The following is a 17042-nucleotide window of genomic DNA, read 5'->3' on the forward strand; positions in this document are numbered from 1 at the left end:
TATAAATATATATATTTATATAGAGATATTTATATATCTATAAATATATATATATATAGAGAGAGAGTATCTTTTGGTTATTGATTTCTAATTTAAATCTGTTACAGTCAGAGAACATGAACGGGTAGAATGAATGAGGAATAATCCTAAAATGCTGTTGTTTCTGCTGCTTTCTCATTGAAATAATACTGAAACCTGTGCTCCCAGTCTGAGACATGTTTCCACAAATGAATGAGAACCCTGGGATGGGGGGAAATGGCAGATAGGAGGCAGGACTAACTTGGAACTCTCACTCAGAAGTACAGAGCAGTGTGTGGAGACCCACATTATAAACTTTTTTTCCAAAAACTATTGCAGGAACATACCACGAAAGCTGAGATAATCCATAGACCCTTTGAAGGAGGTGGATTGTTACTGCAGGCTTTGTGGGATAGCCAAGGAACAGTCTGCTTGCTTTCTCAGCTGGGAGGCATGTAGCCTGGGGCAAGTTCTCAGCCCTGCTCACCGGCTGCCTGGAAATAAACTCAGTGCTGTTATGGGGGCACAGTGGGAGTGAGACAAGCCTTTTGGGCTGCAGGTGGTGTGGGAACTGGGTGAAGCCTATGACTGCTGGCTTTCCCCCACTTTCCTGGCGAACTGTGTGATGCAGCAGAGACAGCCATAATCCCTTGGGAACATAACTCCATTGGCCTGGGAACCACACCCCCATCTCCCACAGCAGCTGCAGCAAGCCATGCCCAAGGAGAGTCTGAGCTCAGACATACCTAACCCTGACCCTGCCTGATGGCCTTTCTCTAACCACCCTGGTAGCAGAAGACAAAGGACATAATCTATTGGGAGCTCTATGGCCCTGCCCACCACCTGATCCTCCCTATACTACTACAGCTAATGCACTCTTGAAAGTGCAACTTCCTGGCTGGAGGCCAACCAACACAAAGTGAGTGCATTTAACAAAAATACAACAAAGGACCCCCACAGAGTCCACTTCAGTCCCCTGCTACCTCCACTAGAATAGGTACTGGTACCCATGGCTGAGAGACCTGAAGATGGATCACATCACAGGACCCTTTGCAGACACTCCCCACTACTGGCCCGGTGCCTGGTACCTCCACTGGGTGGCTAGATCCAGAAGAAAAATAACAATCACTGAAGTTTGGCTCTCAGGAAGCCCCACCCTAGGGGAAAAGGGAGAGCACCATATCAGGGGAGCACCCCTGTGGGACAAAAGAATCTGACCAGCAGCCCTTGAGTCCCAGATCATCCCTCTGACATAGTCCACCCAAATGAGGAGGAATCAGAAAAACAATTCTGGTAATATGACAAAACAACATTCTTTAACACCGCCAAGAGATCACACTAGCTCACCAGCAATAGATCCAAACCAAGAAAAAAATATCTGAATTGCCACAAAAAGAATTCAGAAGGTTGATTATTAAGCCAATCAAGGAGGCACCAGAGAAAGGTAAAATCCAACTTAAACAAATAAGAAAAATGATACAGAATATGAATGGAAAAATATCCAGTGAAATAGCATAAATAAAAAACAATAACAACTTCTGGAAATCAGGAACACACTCAGAGAAATGCAAAATGCACTGGAAAGTCTCAGCAATAGACTCAAACACGTAGAAGAAAGAACGTCTGAGCTCGAAGACAAGGCTTTTCAATTAACCCAATTTGACAAAGACAAAAAATAAAGAATTTAAATAAAATAAACACAGCCTCCAAAAAGTTTGGGATTATGTTAAATGACCAAACCTAAGAATAACTGCTGTTCCCAGGGAAAAAGAGAAATCTAAACATTTGGAAAACATTTGAGGGAATAATTGAGAAAAATATCCCTGGCCTTGCTAGAGATCTAGGCATTCAAATACAAGAAGCTCAAAGAATACCTGAGAAACTCATCACAAAAAAAATCAGCACCTAGGCACATAGTCATCAGGTTATCTAAAGTCAAGACAAAGAAAAGAATCTTAAGAACAGTGAGGCAAAAGCATCAGACAACCTATAAAGGAAAACCTATCAGATTAACAGCAGATTTCTCAGCAGAAATGCTACAAGCTAGAAAAGATTGGGGTCCTATCTTTAGCCTCTTTAAACAAAACAATTATCAGCCCCCATCTCTACTAAAAATACAAAAAATTAGCCAGCAAGACTAAGCTTCATAAATGAAGGAAAGATACAGTCTTTTTCAGACAAACAAATGCTGGGACAATTTGCCAGTACCAAGCCAGCACTGCAAGAACTGTTAAAAGGAGCTCTAAATCTTGAAACAAATCTTTGGAATACACCAAAATAGAATGTTAAAGCATAAATCTCAAAGGACCTATATAACAATAACACAATGAAAAAAATATGAGAAAAACAATGTATTCAGGCAACAAATAGCATGATGAATAGAATAGTATCTCCCATCTCACTACTAACATTGAATGTAAATGGCCTAAATGCTCCACCTAAAAGATACAGAATGGCAGAATGGATGAGAATTCACCAACCAAGTATCTGCTGTCTTCAAGAGACTCACCTGACACATAAGGACTCACATAAACTTAAGGTAAAGGGGTGGAAAAAGATATTCCATGCAAATGGACACCAATAGTGAGCAGGAGTAGCCATTCTTATATCAGACGAAACAAACTTTAAAGAAACAGCAGTTAAAAAAGACAAAGGAGAGACATTATATGATGATAAAAGGACTAGTCCAACAGGAAAATATCACAATCATAAATATATACACACCTAACACTGGAACTCCCAAATTGATAAAACAATTACTTCTAGACCTGAGAAATGAGATAGACAGCAACACAATAATGGTGGGGGACTTCAATACTCCATTGACAGCACTGGACAGGTCATCAAAACAGAAAGTCAACAAAGAAACAATGGACTTAAACTATACCCTAGAGTAAATTGACTTAACAAATATTTACAGAACATTCTACCCAACAACTACAGAATATACATTATATTCATCAGCACATAGAATATTCTCTAAGATAGACCATATGATAGGCCACAAAACAAATCTCAACAAATTTAAGAAAATAAAAATTATAGCAAGTACTCTTTCAGACCACAATGGAATAAAATTGGAAATCAACTGCAAAAGGAACCCTCAAAACCATACCAATACATGGAAATTAAATAACCTGCTCCTGAATGATCGTTGGGTCAACAATGAAATCAAGATGGGAATTTAAAAATTCTTTGAAGTGAACAATAATGGCAAAACCTATCAAAACCTCTGGGATACAGCAAAAGCAGTGCAAGAGGAAAGTTCATAGCATTAAACACCTACATCAAAAAGTCTGAAAGAGGCCGGGCATGGTGGCTCACGCCTGTAACCTCAGCACTTTGGGAGGCCAAGGCGGGTGGATCATGAGGTCAGGAGTCCAAGACCAGCCTGGCCAACATAGTAAAACCCCGTCTCTACTAAAAATACAAAAAATTAGCCAGGCATGGTGGCAGTGCCTGTAATCCCAGCTACTTGGGAGGCTGAGGCAGGGGAATTGCTTGAACCTGTGAGGCGGAGGTTGCATGAGCTATCGCGCCATTGCACTCCAGCCCGGGTGACAGTGTGAGACTCCATCTCAACAACAACAACAACAACAACAACAAAAACAGTCTGAAAGTGCAACAATAGACAATCTAAGGTCACACCTCGAGGAACTAGAGAAACAAGAACAAACCAAACCCAAGCCCAAACCCAGCAGAAGAAAAGAAATAATAAAGATCAGAGTAGAGTTAAATGAAACTGAAAGAAAAAAATAAAAAGATAAATGAAACAAAAAACTGGTTCTTTGAAAAGATAAATAAAATTGATAGACCATTAGTGGCATTAACCAAGAAAAGAAGAGCGAAGCTCGAAATAAGCTCAATTTGAAATGAAAACAGGAGATATTACAACTGATACCACAGAAATACAAAGGATTGTTCAAGGCTTCTATGAACACCTTTATGTGCATTGTATTAGCCTGTTCTCATGCTGCTAATAAAGACACACCTGAGAGTGGGTAATTTCTTTTTTTGTTAATTTTTTTTTAAATTATACTTTAAGTTCTGGGGTACACGTACACAATGTGCAGGTTTGTTACATAGGTATACATGTGCCATGTTGGTTTGCTCCACCTATCAACTGGTCATTTACATTAGGTATTTCTCCTAATGCTATCCCTCCCCCAGCCCCCCACCCACCAACAGGCTCTGGTGTGTGATGTTCCCCACCCTGTGTCCACGTGTTCTCATTGTTCAATTCCCACCTACGAGTGAGAACATGATGTGTTTGGTTTTCTGTCCTTGTGATAGTTTGCTGAGAATGATGGTTTCCCGCTTCATCCATGTTCCTGCAAAGGACATGAACTCATCCTTTTTTATGGCTGCATAGTATTCCATGGTGTATATGTGCCACATTTTCTTAATGAGACTGGGTAATTTCTAAAGAAAAAGAGGTTTAATGGACTCAGAGTTCCACATGGCTGGGGAGGCCTCACAATCATGGTGAAAGGTGAAGGAGGAGCAAAGGCACATCTTACATGGTGGCAGGCAAGAGGGCATGTGCAGGGGAACTCCCATTTATTAAGTCATCAGATCTCATGAGAATTACTCACTACCACTGGAACAGTATGTGGGAAACTGCCCCTGTGATTCAATTATCACCACCTGGCCCTGCCCATGTGTCAAACATGGGGATTATTACAGTTCAAGGTGAGATTTGGATGGGGACACAGCCAAACTATATCACACATGAACTAGAAATCCTAGAGGAGATGGATAAATTCCTGAAAATATAAAACCCTCCTAGATTAAACCAAGAAGATATAGAAACTCTGAATAGACCAATAACAAACAGTGAGATTGAAATGGTAATTTAAAAGTTACCAATGAAAAAAAGTGCAGGACCAGGCAGATTCACAGCTGAACTCCATCAGACATTCAAAGAAGAATCGATTCCAATCCTATTGACACTATTCAAATGGATAGAGAAAGAGGGAATACTCCCTAAATCACTCTATGAAGCCAGTATCACTGTACTACAAAATCAGGAAAGGACATAACAAAGAAAGAAAGCTGCAGACCAATTTCCTGATGAACATAGATGCAAAAATCCTCAACAAAATACTAGCTTACAGAATCCAATAGCATATCAAAAAGATAATCCAACATGATCAAGTGGGTTTCATACCAAGGATGCAAGGATGGTTTAACATTCACAAGTCAATAAATGTGATACACCATATAAACAGAATTAAAAACAAAAATCACACGATCATCTCAATGGATGCAGAAAAAGAATTTGACCAAATCCAGCAACTTTTTATGATTAAAACCTTCAGCAAAATTGGCTACAAGGGACATACTTTAAGGTAATAAAAGCCATCTATGACAAACCCACAGCCAACATTATACTGAATGGGGAAAAGTTGAAAGCATTCCCCCAGAGAATTGGAACAAGACAAGGATTCCCACTTGCATCACTTCTACTCAACATTTTACTGGAATTCCTAGCCAAAGCAATCAGACAAGAGAAAGAAATAAAGGACATCCAAATCCATAAAGAGGAAGGCAAACTGTCACTGTTTGCTGATGATATGATCGTATACCTAGAATACCCTAAAGACTCATCCGAAAAGCTCCTAGGACTGATCAAAGAATTTGGCAAAGTTTCAAGATACAAAATTAATACACACAAATTAGTAGCTCTGCTAGATGCCAATGCAACCAAGCTAAGAATCAAATCAAGAGGTCAACCCCTTTTACAATAGCTGCAAAAAATAAAATAAACGACTTAGGAATATATTTAACCAAGGAGGCAAAATACTTCTACAGGGAAAACCATGAAACATTGCTGAAAGAAATGATAGTTGACAGAAACAAATGGAAACACATTCCATGCTCATGGATGGGTAGAATCAATATTGTGAAAATGACCATACTGCCTAAAGCACAATTCAACAAATTGTGCTGAGATAATTGGCAAGCCACATATAGAAGAATGAAACTGGATCCTCATCTCTCATTGTATAAAAAAAAAAAAACTCAAGATGGATCTAAGACTTAAATCTAAGCCCTGAAACCATAAAAATTCTAGAGGATAACATTGGAAAAATCCTTCTAGAGGTTGGCTTAGGCAAAGAATTCATGACCGAGAACCCAAAAGCAGATGCAACAAAAACAGAGATAAATAGCTGGGACTTAATTAAACTAAAAAGCTTCTGCACAGCAAAAGAAACAATCAGCAGAGTAAACAGAGAACTCACAGAGTGGGAGAAAAATCTTCCCAATCTATACATCCGGCAAAGGACTAATATCTGGAAGCTACAAGGAACTCAAATAAGGAACTAAAACAAATCAGCAAGAACAAAACAAACAATCCCGGATTCCCTATTTAATAAATGGTGCTGGGAAAACTGGCTAGCCATATGTAGAAAGCTGAAACTGGATCCCTTCCTTACACCTTATACAAAAATTAATTCAAGATGGATTAAAGACTTATATGTTAGACCTAAAACCATTAAAATCCTACAAGAAAACCTAGGCAATACCATTCAGGACATAGGCGTGGGCAAGGACTTCATGTCTAAAACACCAAAAGCAATGGCAACAAAAGCAAAAATTGACAAATGGGATCTCATTAAACTAAAGAGCTTCTGCACAGCAAAAGAAACTATCATCAGAGTGAACAGGCAATCTACAGAATGGGAGAAAATTTTTGCAACCTACTCATCTGACAAAGGGCTAATATCCAGAATCTACAATGAACTCAAAACAAATTTACAAGAAAAAACCAAACAACCCCATTCAAAAAGTGGGCAGAGGACATGAACAGACACTTCTCAAAAGAAGACATTTATGCAGCCAAAAAACACATGAAGAAATGCTCATCATCACTGGCCATCAGAGAAATGCAAATCAAAACCACAGTGAGATACCATCTCACACCAGTTAGAATGCCATCATTAAAAAAATCAGGAAACAATAGTGCTGGAGAGGATGTGGAGAAATAGGAACACTTTTACACTGCTGGTGGGGACTGTAAACTAGTTCAACCATTGTGGAAGTCAGTGTGGCGATTCCTCAGGGATCTCGAACTAGAAATACCATTGACCCAGCCATCCCATTACTGGGTATATACCCAAAGGACTATAAATCATGCTGCTATAAAGACACATGCACACGTATGTTTATCGCGGCACTATTCACAATAGCAAAGAGTTGGAACCAACCCCAGATGTCCAACAACGATAACGATTAAGAAAATGTGGCACATATACACCATGGAATACTATGCAGCCATAAAAATGATGAGTTCAATGTCCTTTGTAGGGACATGGATGAAACCTGAAAACATCATTCTCAGTAAACTATCGAAGGACAAAAACCAAACACCGTATGTTCTCACTCATAGGTGGGAATTGAACAATGAGAACTCATGGACACAGGGAAGGGGAACATCACACCCGGGACTGTTGTGGGGTGGGAGAGGGAGGGACAGCATTAGGAGATACACCTAATGCTAAATGACGAGTTAATGGGTGCAGGAAATCAACATGGCACATGGATACATATGTAACAAACCTGCACATTCTGCACATGTACCCTAAAACCCTAAAGTATAATAATAAAAAAAAAAAAAAACACTCTTCAAAAAAAAAAAAAAAAAAGAAGTGAAAAAAAAAAAAGTTCAAAATTCTTATGTATCTGCATTCTGCAATCCAGTATTTCCTTGCTACCTATTTCAAGGAAATTATTCGAAATGTAAGCCAATCTGTATGCATGTAAATACTCCCGCCTTGGCCTTCCAAAATACACAGTGGTGGTTTCAGTTATATAAATCATATAACCATAAAATTTATATGCCAAGCCAATAAACGTTTTAGGATAAAGGGAAGATGTAAAACTAATTGCAATTATGTAGTTTCATATATATATATATATGTATTTTGTAACTGACAAATTGGTTTTTAACATGGTACACTTGTAAAATAAAAGAGGTCTAGTTGCAAAAAAAAAAAAAAAAAAAAACAAACAATCCCATCAAAAAGTGGACTAAGGATATGAATAGACAGTTCTCAAAAGAAGATATACAAATGGCCAACAAACATGAAAAAATGCTCAACATCACTAATGATCAGGGAAATGCAAATCAAAACCACAATGCAATACCACCTCACTTCTGCAAGAATGGCCATAATAAAAATAAAATAAAAAAATAGATATTAGCACGGATGTGGTGAAAAGGGAACACTTTTACACTGTTGGTGGGAATGTAAACTAGGACAACCACTATGAAAAACAGTGTGCAGATTCCTTAAAGAACTAAAAGTAGACCTACCATTTGATTCAGCAATCCCACTACCGGGTATCTACCCAGAGGAAAAGAAGTCATTACATGAAAAAGATACTTGCACAGGCATGTCTATAGCAGTGCAATTCTCAATTGCAAAAATATGGAACCAACCCAACTGCCTATCAACGAGTGGATAAAGAAAGTGTGATATGTATATATATATATAGATATATATGCATGTACACACACAAACACATACACACACAAACACACCATGGAATACTACTCAGCCATAAAAAGGAATGAAATAATGGCATTCGCAGCACCCTGGATGGAATCAGAGACCATTATCCTAAGTGCAGTAATTCAGGAATGGAAAACCAAACATCGTAAGTTCTCACCAATAAGTGAGAGCTAAGCTTTGAGGATGCAAAGGCATAAGAATGATACAATGGACTTTGAGGACTTGGGGGAAAGGGTCAGAGGAGGGTGAGGAATAAAAGACTACTAATTGGGTACAGTGTACACTGCTCAGGTGATGGGTACCCCTAAATCTCAGAAATCACCACTAAAAAACTTACTCATGTAACCAGATACCATCTGTTCTCCAAAAACCATTGAAATAAAATAAAATTAGAATAAAATAAAATTGGGCTTATGCAATTAAAAAAAAAGAACCCTGGGCTTGCCAAAGACTGAGTAGCAGAGGTGGTCACAGAGCCAATGCAAAAGTAGAGGCTGTCACTTTGTTTGACAGGGCACTGCTGACCACAGCATTAGTAAGTTTGTTGGTATCCAGCCTGGCAAAATATGTACTTGTGATTGGTTAGCAGGGAGTCCCAAAATGAAGCACTCCTTAAAACCACTTGGAATTAAAGTAGTGGTTGTTGTCTTTGCACAGCTGAAAGTGGGGTACCAGTTCTGCCAAAACAAAAGCTGCTCATGATTTTTTGTGTATTATTGTTTTTATTATTTTATTTCTTGTGGATACATAGTAGGTGTGTATATTTATGGGGTATATGTGATGTTTTGATATGGGCATGCAATGTGTAATAATCACACCATGGAGAATTGGGTATCCATGCAATGTGTAATAATCACACCATGGAGAATTGGGTATCCATCCCCTCAAGCATTTATCCTTGGAGTTAAAATAATCCAAATATACTCTTTTAGTTATTTTTAAACGTACAATTAAGTTTTTATTGACTATAGTCACTCTATTGTGCTATAAAATGGTAAGTCTTACTCATTCTTTCTATTTTTTTTGTACCTGTTAACCATTCCCACCTCCCTCTCCAACCCCCCACCACCCTTCCCCCAGCCTCTGTTCTTCTCTCTATCTCCAAGGGTTTAATTGCTTGGATTTCTGGATGCCTCAAATAAGTGAGAACATGAGATGTATGTCTTTCTGTGCCTACTTCATTTCACTTAACGTAATTATCTCTAGTTCCATCCATATGGTTGCAAATGACAGCGTCGCACTCTTTTTTATGGCTGAATAGTACTCCATTGTGTATATGTACCATGTTTTATTTATCCATTCATCTGTTTATAAACACTTAGGTTGCTTCCAAATCTTAGCTATTGTAAACAGTGCTGCAACAGACATAGGAGTGCAGATATCTCTTTGATATACTGACTTCCTTTCTTTTGGGTATGTACCCAGAAGTGGGATTGTTGGATCATGTGGTAGCTCAATTTTTATTTTATTTATTTATTTTTCTTCCTTTCTTTTTAAAACTTTTAGGTGTGGGAGTAGATGTAAAGATTTATTACATAGGTAAACTTGTGTCATGGGGGTTTGTTGTACAGATTATTTCATCACCCAGGTATTAACCCAGTACTCAATAGTTATCTTTTCTGAACCTGTCCCTCCTTCCACCCTCCACCCTCAAATAGACCCCAGTGTCTATTATTCTCTTCTTTGTGTTCATAAATTGTCATCATTTAGCTCCCACTTATAAGTCAGAACATGTGGTATTTGGTTTTCTGTTCCTGCATTAGTTCGCTAAGGATAATAGCCTCCAGATCCATCCACATTCCCACAAAAGACATGATCTCGTTCTTTTTCATGGCTGCATAGTATTCCATGGTATATATGTACCACAGTTTCTCTATCCAGTCTGTCATTCATGACATTCAGGTTGATTCCATGTCTTTGTTGTGAATAGTGCTGTAATGAACATTCATGTGCATGCATCTTTATGGTAGAATGATTTGTATTATTCTGGGTATATACCCAGTAATGAGACTGCTGGGTCAAATGGTAGTCCTGTTTTTAGCTCTTTGAGACACTGCCATACTGCTTTCCACAATGGTGAAACTAACTTATAGTCCCACTAACAGTGTGTAAGTGTTCCCTATTCTCTGCAACATTGCCAGTGTCTGATATTTTTTGATTTTATCATAATAGCCATTCTGACTGGTGTGAGATGGTATCTCATTGCGGTTTTGATTTGAATTTCTCTAATGATAGTGATATTGAGCTTTTTGCATGTGCTTGTTGTTCATATGTATGTCTTCTTTATGAAAGTGTGTGTTCATGTCCTTTGCCCAATTTTTAATGGTTTTTTTTTATTTTCTCTTGTAAATTATTCTAAGTTCCTCATGGATACTGGATATTAGACCTTTGTCACATGCATGGTTTGCCAATATTTTCTCCCATTCTGTAGGTTGTCTGTTTACACTGTTGATAGTTTCTTGCTGTGTAGAAGCTCTTTAGCTTAATTAGATCCCATCTGTCAATTTTTGCTTTTGTCATAATTGCTTTTGGTATCTTTGTCAAAAAATCTTTGCCCATTCCTCTGTCCAGGATGGTATTGCCTAGGTTGTCTTCCAAGGTTTTTATATACTTGGCCTGTATGTTTAAGTCTTTAATCCACCTTGAGTTGATTTTTTTATATGGTGTAAGGAAAGGGCTCAGTTTCAATCTTCTGCATATGGTTAGCCAGTTATTCCAGCACCATTTATTGAATGGGGAGTATTTTCCCCATTGCTTGTTTTTGTCAGCTTTGTCAAAAATCAGATGCTCATATATGTGTCACCTTATTTCTGGGCTCTCTATTCTGTTCCATTGGTCTAAGTGCATGTTTTTGTACCAGTACTATGCTGTTTTGGTTACTGTAGCTCTGCGGTACAGTTTGAGGTTGGATAACTTGATGCCTCCAGCTTTGTTATTTTTACTTAGGACTGCCTTGGCTATTAGGGCTCTTTTTTGGTTCCATATGAATTTTACAATAGTTTTTTTTTTCTAGTTCTGTGAAGAATGTCATTGGTAGTTTATTAGGAATAGCATTGAATCTGTAATTTGCTTTGGGCAGTATGGCCATTTTAATGATATTAATTCATTGTATACATGAGCATGGAATGTTTTTCCATTTGTTTGTGTCTTCTGTGATTTCTTTGAGCAGTGGTTTGTACTTCTGATTGTAGAGACATTTCACCTCCCTGGTTAGCTGTATTCCTAGGTATTTTATTCTTTTGTGGCAATTGTGAATGGGATTGATTGCCTTTCTGATTTGGCTCTCAGCTTGGCTGTTGTTAGTGTATAGAAATGCTAGTGATTTTTGCACATTGATTTTGTATTCTGAAACATTGCTGAAGTTGTTTATCAGCTGAAGGAGATTTTGAGCTAGGACTATGGGATTTTCTAGATGTAGAATCATGTCATCTGCAAACAAAGATACTTTTACTTCCTCTCTTCCTATTTGGGTGCGCTTTATTTCTTTCTCTTGCCTGATTGCTCTGGCTAAGACTTCCAATACTATGTTGAGTACGAGTGGTGAAAGAGGGCATCCTTGTCTTGTGCCTATTTTCAAGGGGAATGCTTCCAGCTTTTGCCCATTCAGTATGCTGTTGGCTGTGGGTTTATCATAGATGGCTCTTATTATTTTGAGGTATGTTCCTTTAAGACCTAGTTTATTGAGAGTTTTTAACATGAAGAAATGTTGAATTTTATCAAAAGCTTTGTCTTGTGGTTTTTGCTTTTAGTTCTGTTTATGTGATGAATCACATTTATTGATTTGCATATACTGAACCAACCTTGCATCCCTGGTATGAAGCCTACTTGATCACAGTGGGTTACCTTTTTGATGTTTTAGTTCTGTTTATGTGATGAATCACATTTATTGATTTGCATATATTGAACCAACCTTGCATCCCTGGTATGAAGCCTACTTGATCACAGTGGATTAGCTTTTTGATGTGTGGCTTGATGTGGTTTGTAAGTGTTTTGTTGAGCATTTTGCATTGATGTTCATCAGGGATATTGGAGTTTTGTTTTTCTGTTGTGTCTCTGCCAGGTTTTGGTATCAGGATGACGCTAGCCTCACAGAATAAGTTAGGGAAGAGTCACTCCTCCTTAGTTTTTTGTAATAGTTTCTGTAGGAATTGTACCAGATCTTCTTTGTACCTCTGGCAGAATTCAGCTGTAAATCCATTTGGTCCTGGGCTTTTTTTGGTTGGTAAACTATTTATTACTGCCTCAATTTCAGAACTCATTATTGATCTATTGAGGCATTCACTTCTTCCTGGTTCAGTCTTAGGAGCATGTCTGTGCCCAGGAATTTATCCATTTCTTCTAGATTTTCTAGTGTACGTACATAGAGTTGTTTATAGTATTCTCTGATGGTTGTTTGTATTTCTGTGGGGTCAGTGATGATATCCTCCTTATCATTTCTGATTGTGTCTATTTGATTCTTCTCTCTTTTCTTCTTTATTAGTCTAGTTAGTGGTCTATATATTGTAATCCTTTTTTTTTTTTTTTTTTTTTTCCAGAAAAAAGCAGCTCCTCGATTTGGTGATTTTTTGAAGGTTTTTTTGTGTCTCTGTCTCCTTCAGTTCCATTCTGATCTTGGTTATTTCTTGTCTTCTGCTAGCTTTGGGGTTTGCTCTTGGTTCTATAGTTCTTTTAGTTGTGATGTTAGTTTGTTAATTTGGGGTCTTTCTAATAGCTTTTTGAGTGGGCATTTAGTGCTAAAAATTTCCCTTTTAACACTGGTTTTGCTGTGCCCCAGAGATTCTGGTACATTGTCTCTTTGTTCTCATTAGTTTCAAAGAACTTCTTGATTTCTGCCTTAATTTCATTATTTACCCAAAAGTCCTTCGGAACCATGTTATTTAATTTCCATGTAATTGTATGGTTTTGAGTGATTTTCTTAGTCTTGACTTCTATTTTTATTGTACCGTGGTCCGAGCATGTATTTGGTATTATTTCAGTTCCTTTGCATTTGCTGAGAATTGTTTTATGTCAAATTATGTGGTTAATTTTAGAGTATGTGCCATGTGGTGATGAGAAGAAGGTATATTCTGTTGTTTTGGGGTGGAGAGTTCTGTAGAGGTGTATCAGATTCACTTGGTCCAAGGTTGAGTTCAGTCCTGAATATCTTTGTTAATTTTTTTGCCTCAATGATCTGTCTAATACTGTCACTGGAGTGTTGAAGTCTCCCATTATTACTGAGAGTCTATGTTTCTTTATACATCTCTAAGAACTTGCTTTATAAATCTGGGTTCTCATGTGTTGAGTGCATATATATTTTTAAGATAGTTATGTCTTTGTGTTGAATTGAACCCTTTACCATTATGCAATGCCCTTCTTTGATCTTTGTTGGTTTGAAGTCTGTTTTGTCTGAAATTAAGATTGCAATCCCTGCCTTTTTCTGTTTTCCACTTGCTAGGTAGATTTTCCTCCATCCCTTCATTTTGAGCCCCTGGGTGTCATTACATGTGAAATGGGTCTTTTGAAGATAGCATAGCATTGGGTCTTGTGTTTGTTTGTTTGTTTGTTTTTAATCCAGCTTGCCAGTCTGTTCCTTCTAAGTGAGGCATTTATTTCATTTACATTCAAGGTTAGGATTGATATGTGTGGATTTGATTTTGTCATTTTGTTGTTAGCTGGTTATGATGTTGGCTTGTTTGTGTGGTTGCTTTATAGTGACACTTTCAACTTTTTTTCATCACAATGAAAATAACAAAAGCAACACACAGCTTTACAAAAACAAATTTTTATTAGAAAGCAGTAGAATCTGAGCAGGAAGACAGTACAAAGAATGTAAATGATGTAAACATCACTACATTCAGCTCAACCTGATTGAATGCCGAAAGACAACTCTAAATGCTCTATGTGCCCTTACTAGCAAACTACATGAATTCTATTTTATACAGACAATACACTCTAATTTTGATCAGGTGAAAGTGTTTTATCAAAGTCAAACCCAGGGCCAAATACTGGCATCATCACAAACAACTATAAGAATGCTGCTATCCCTGCTAAAACTGGTTTGTTGAATAGCAGCATCACATTTACGATGAGTTAGTGTTGTACCTTTGGCTTTATGAGGATCTTAAACTTCTGAATTTCAAACATAAAGTTTTCCAACTTGATTGCCCAATGTAAGCATCTTTTGCCAGAAATTCATAGAAAATCTCATGTACCAAATATCACACTGGCTACAATCAAATCACCTAAGAATAGTCACATTAGACTCACCAGGTTGAATTCTATCTATATCACCTTCCATTTTGCCAGGTTTCCAACACAACTGCATTTTCACAAGACTTAGAAAGTATCAAATCACCTAACCATCACACACGATCAACATAATTCCTGTGTATGTCTCTGATAGAAAAATCAGAAAATGGATTTTCTGAGAATTAAATGGCCTGTAAGTTTTATTTGGGTTATAATCATAAGATTTCCTAATTGAATTCATCATTCTCTTTGAATTGATCCACCAAAGTTTGAGTGATCCATACCACAGGACATTATTTTTTCACCCAAAAGATAACAACCAGCGCTTAGAACTTCAACTCTGTGCCCTTCTATGCTTCCAAATATTGCCACCAGTGTGTCCATTTGGATATTCCATAATCATAAAGCATGATCTTTACTTACTGACAGGAGTAGATTTGGATCTCAAGGGTGGAATTTCAGCTCATTGATAGCATTTCCGTGGCCAACATAGTGCTTTTTACACTGTGTTGTTATGGGATTAATCATCCCAATTATGCTTCTATTGCTATCATAGGTCCATACGCAAGTGTAAAAGTTTTCGTCAGCATCAGCATCCACATAAGATTGCAACAACCGAATTTCTCCTTGTCAATGACATTCATACAAGGTAACTCTGTTGCTTCCTACAGTTGCAAAAAGTAATGGATCTTCTTCTTTACTGTGCCAATTAAATTGAACTCCAAACAGTGGTTGGTTATGATCTTCCTTGAGACTATTTACACATTTGAAAGCATATTTGCATTTCTTCGACTTCCATTTTCCCTTTCCCCAACTTTGCCTTCCAGGTGCATTTGGCATGTTTGTAGGTATATCAGGGTGTTCAGTGATTGTACCACTTTCTACTGACAGCGTCATCATTCTCCTCTCCAGAGAGGTGAGGGTTGCTGGTCTCGTCACTGCTCAGCTTCTGCTTCTTCACTGCAGGCATGTCTAATCCCACCAGCACAGTTGACATTTCCCTCTCTTTTTAGTTGTTTGAGGGACCTCCACACTGTTCTCCATAGTGGTTGCACTAATTTACATTGCCACCAACAGTGTACAAGAGTTCCCTTTTCTCCACACCCTCGCCTGCATTTGCTATTGCTTGTCCTTTGGATATAATCCATTTTAACTGGGATTAGATGATATCTCATTGTAGTTTTGATTTGCATTTCTCTGATAATCGTGATGTTGAGCACCTTTGCATATGGCTGTTTGCCATTTGTACATCTTCTTTTGAGAAATGTGTATTCAAATCTTTTGCCCATTTTTTGATCACATTATTAGACTTTTTCCTATAGACTTGTTTGAGCTCCTTATATATTCTAGTTACTAATGCCTTGTCAGATGGGTAGTTTGCAAATATTTTCTCCCATTTTGTGGGTTGTCTCTTCACTTTGCTGATTGTATCCTTTGCTATGCAGAAGCTTTTAAACTTGATGTGATCCCATTTGTCCATGTTTGCTTTGATTGCCTATGCTTGTGAGGTGTTGCTCAAGAAATCTTTGCCCAGACCAATGTCCTGGGAAAAGGACATCGTCCCCAATGTTTTCTTGCACTAGTTTCATAGCTTGAGGTCTCAGACTGAAGTCTTTAATCCATGTTTATTTTATTAATCCATGTTTATTTTTGTATATGGCAAGAGAAAGGGTCCAGTTTCATTCTTCTGCATATGGATACCCAGTTTTCCCATCACCATTTATTGAAAAGACTGTCTTTTCTCCAGTGTATATTCTTGACACTTTTGTCAAAAATGAGTTCACTGTAGGTGTGTGGATTTGTTTCTAGTTTCTCTATTCTGCTCCATTGGTCTATGTGTCTGTTTTTATGCCAGTACCATGTTGTTATAGTTAATGTAGCTCTGTAGTATAATTTGAAGTAAGGTAATGTGATTCCTCCAGCTTTGTTCTTTTTGCTTAGGATAGCTTTGGCTATTCTGAGTCTTTTGTGTTTCCATAAAAATTTTAGGATTTTCTTTTTTATTTCTGTGAAGAATGTCATTGGGATTGCATTGAATCTGTAGATTGCTCTGGGTACTATGAATATTTTAACAATATTGATTCTTCCAACCCATGAACATGGAATATTTTTCCATATTTTTGTGTCTTCTTCCATGTCTTTCATCAGTGTTTTATAGTTTCCATTACAGACATCTTTTACTTCTTTGGTTAAATTAATTTCTAGGTTTTCAATTCTATGTGTGGCTATTGTAAATGCAATTGCTTTTTTGTTTCTCTTTCTTTTTCTTTTTTTTTT

The 17042-nt window shown here is 37.6% G+C and overlaps 1 pseudogene; it reads right to left on the reverse strand.

The window, feature by feature from the left end:
- Positions 1–17042, reverse strand: part of LOC116811204 (polycomb protein EED-like) — a 23973-nt pseudogene that overhangs the window by 2241 nt on the left and 4690 nt on the right.

Source organism: Hylobates moloch, unplaced genomic scaffold (assembly GCF_009828535.3).
Source record: "Hylobates moloch isolate HMO894 unplaced genomic scaffold, HMol_V3 SCAFFOLD_7, whole genome shotgun sequence".
Lineage (NCBI taxonomy): Eukaryota > Metazoa > Chordata > Mammalia > Primates > Hylobatidae > Hylobates > Hylobates moloch.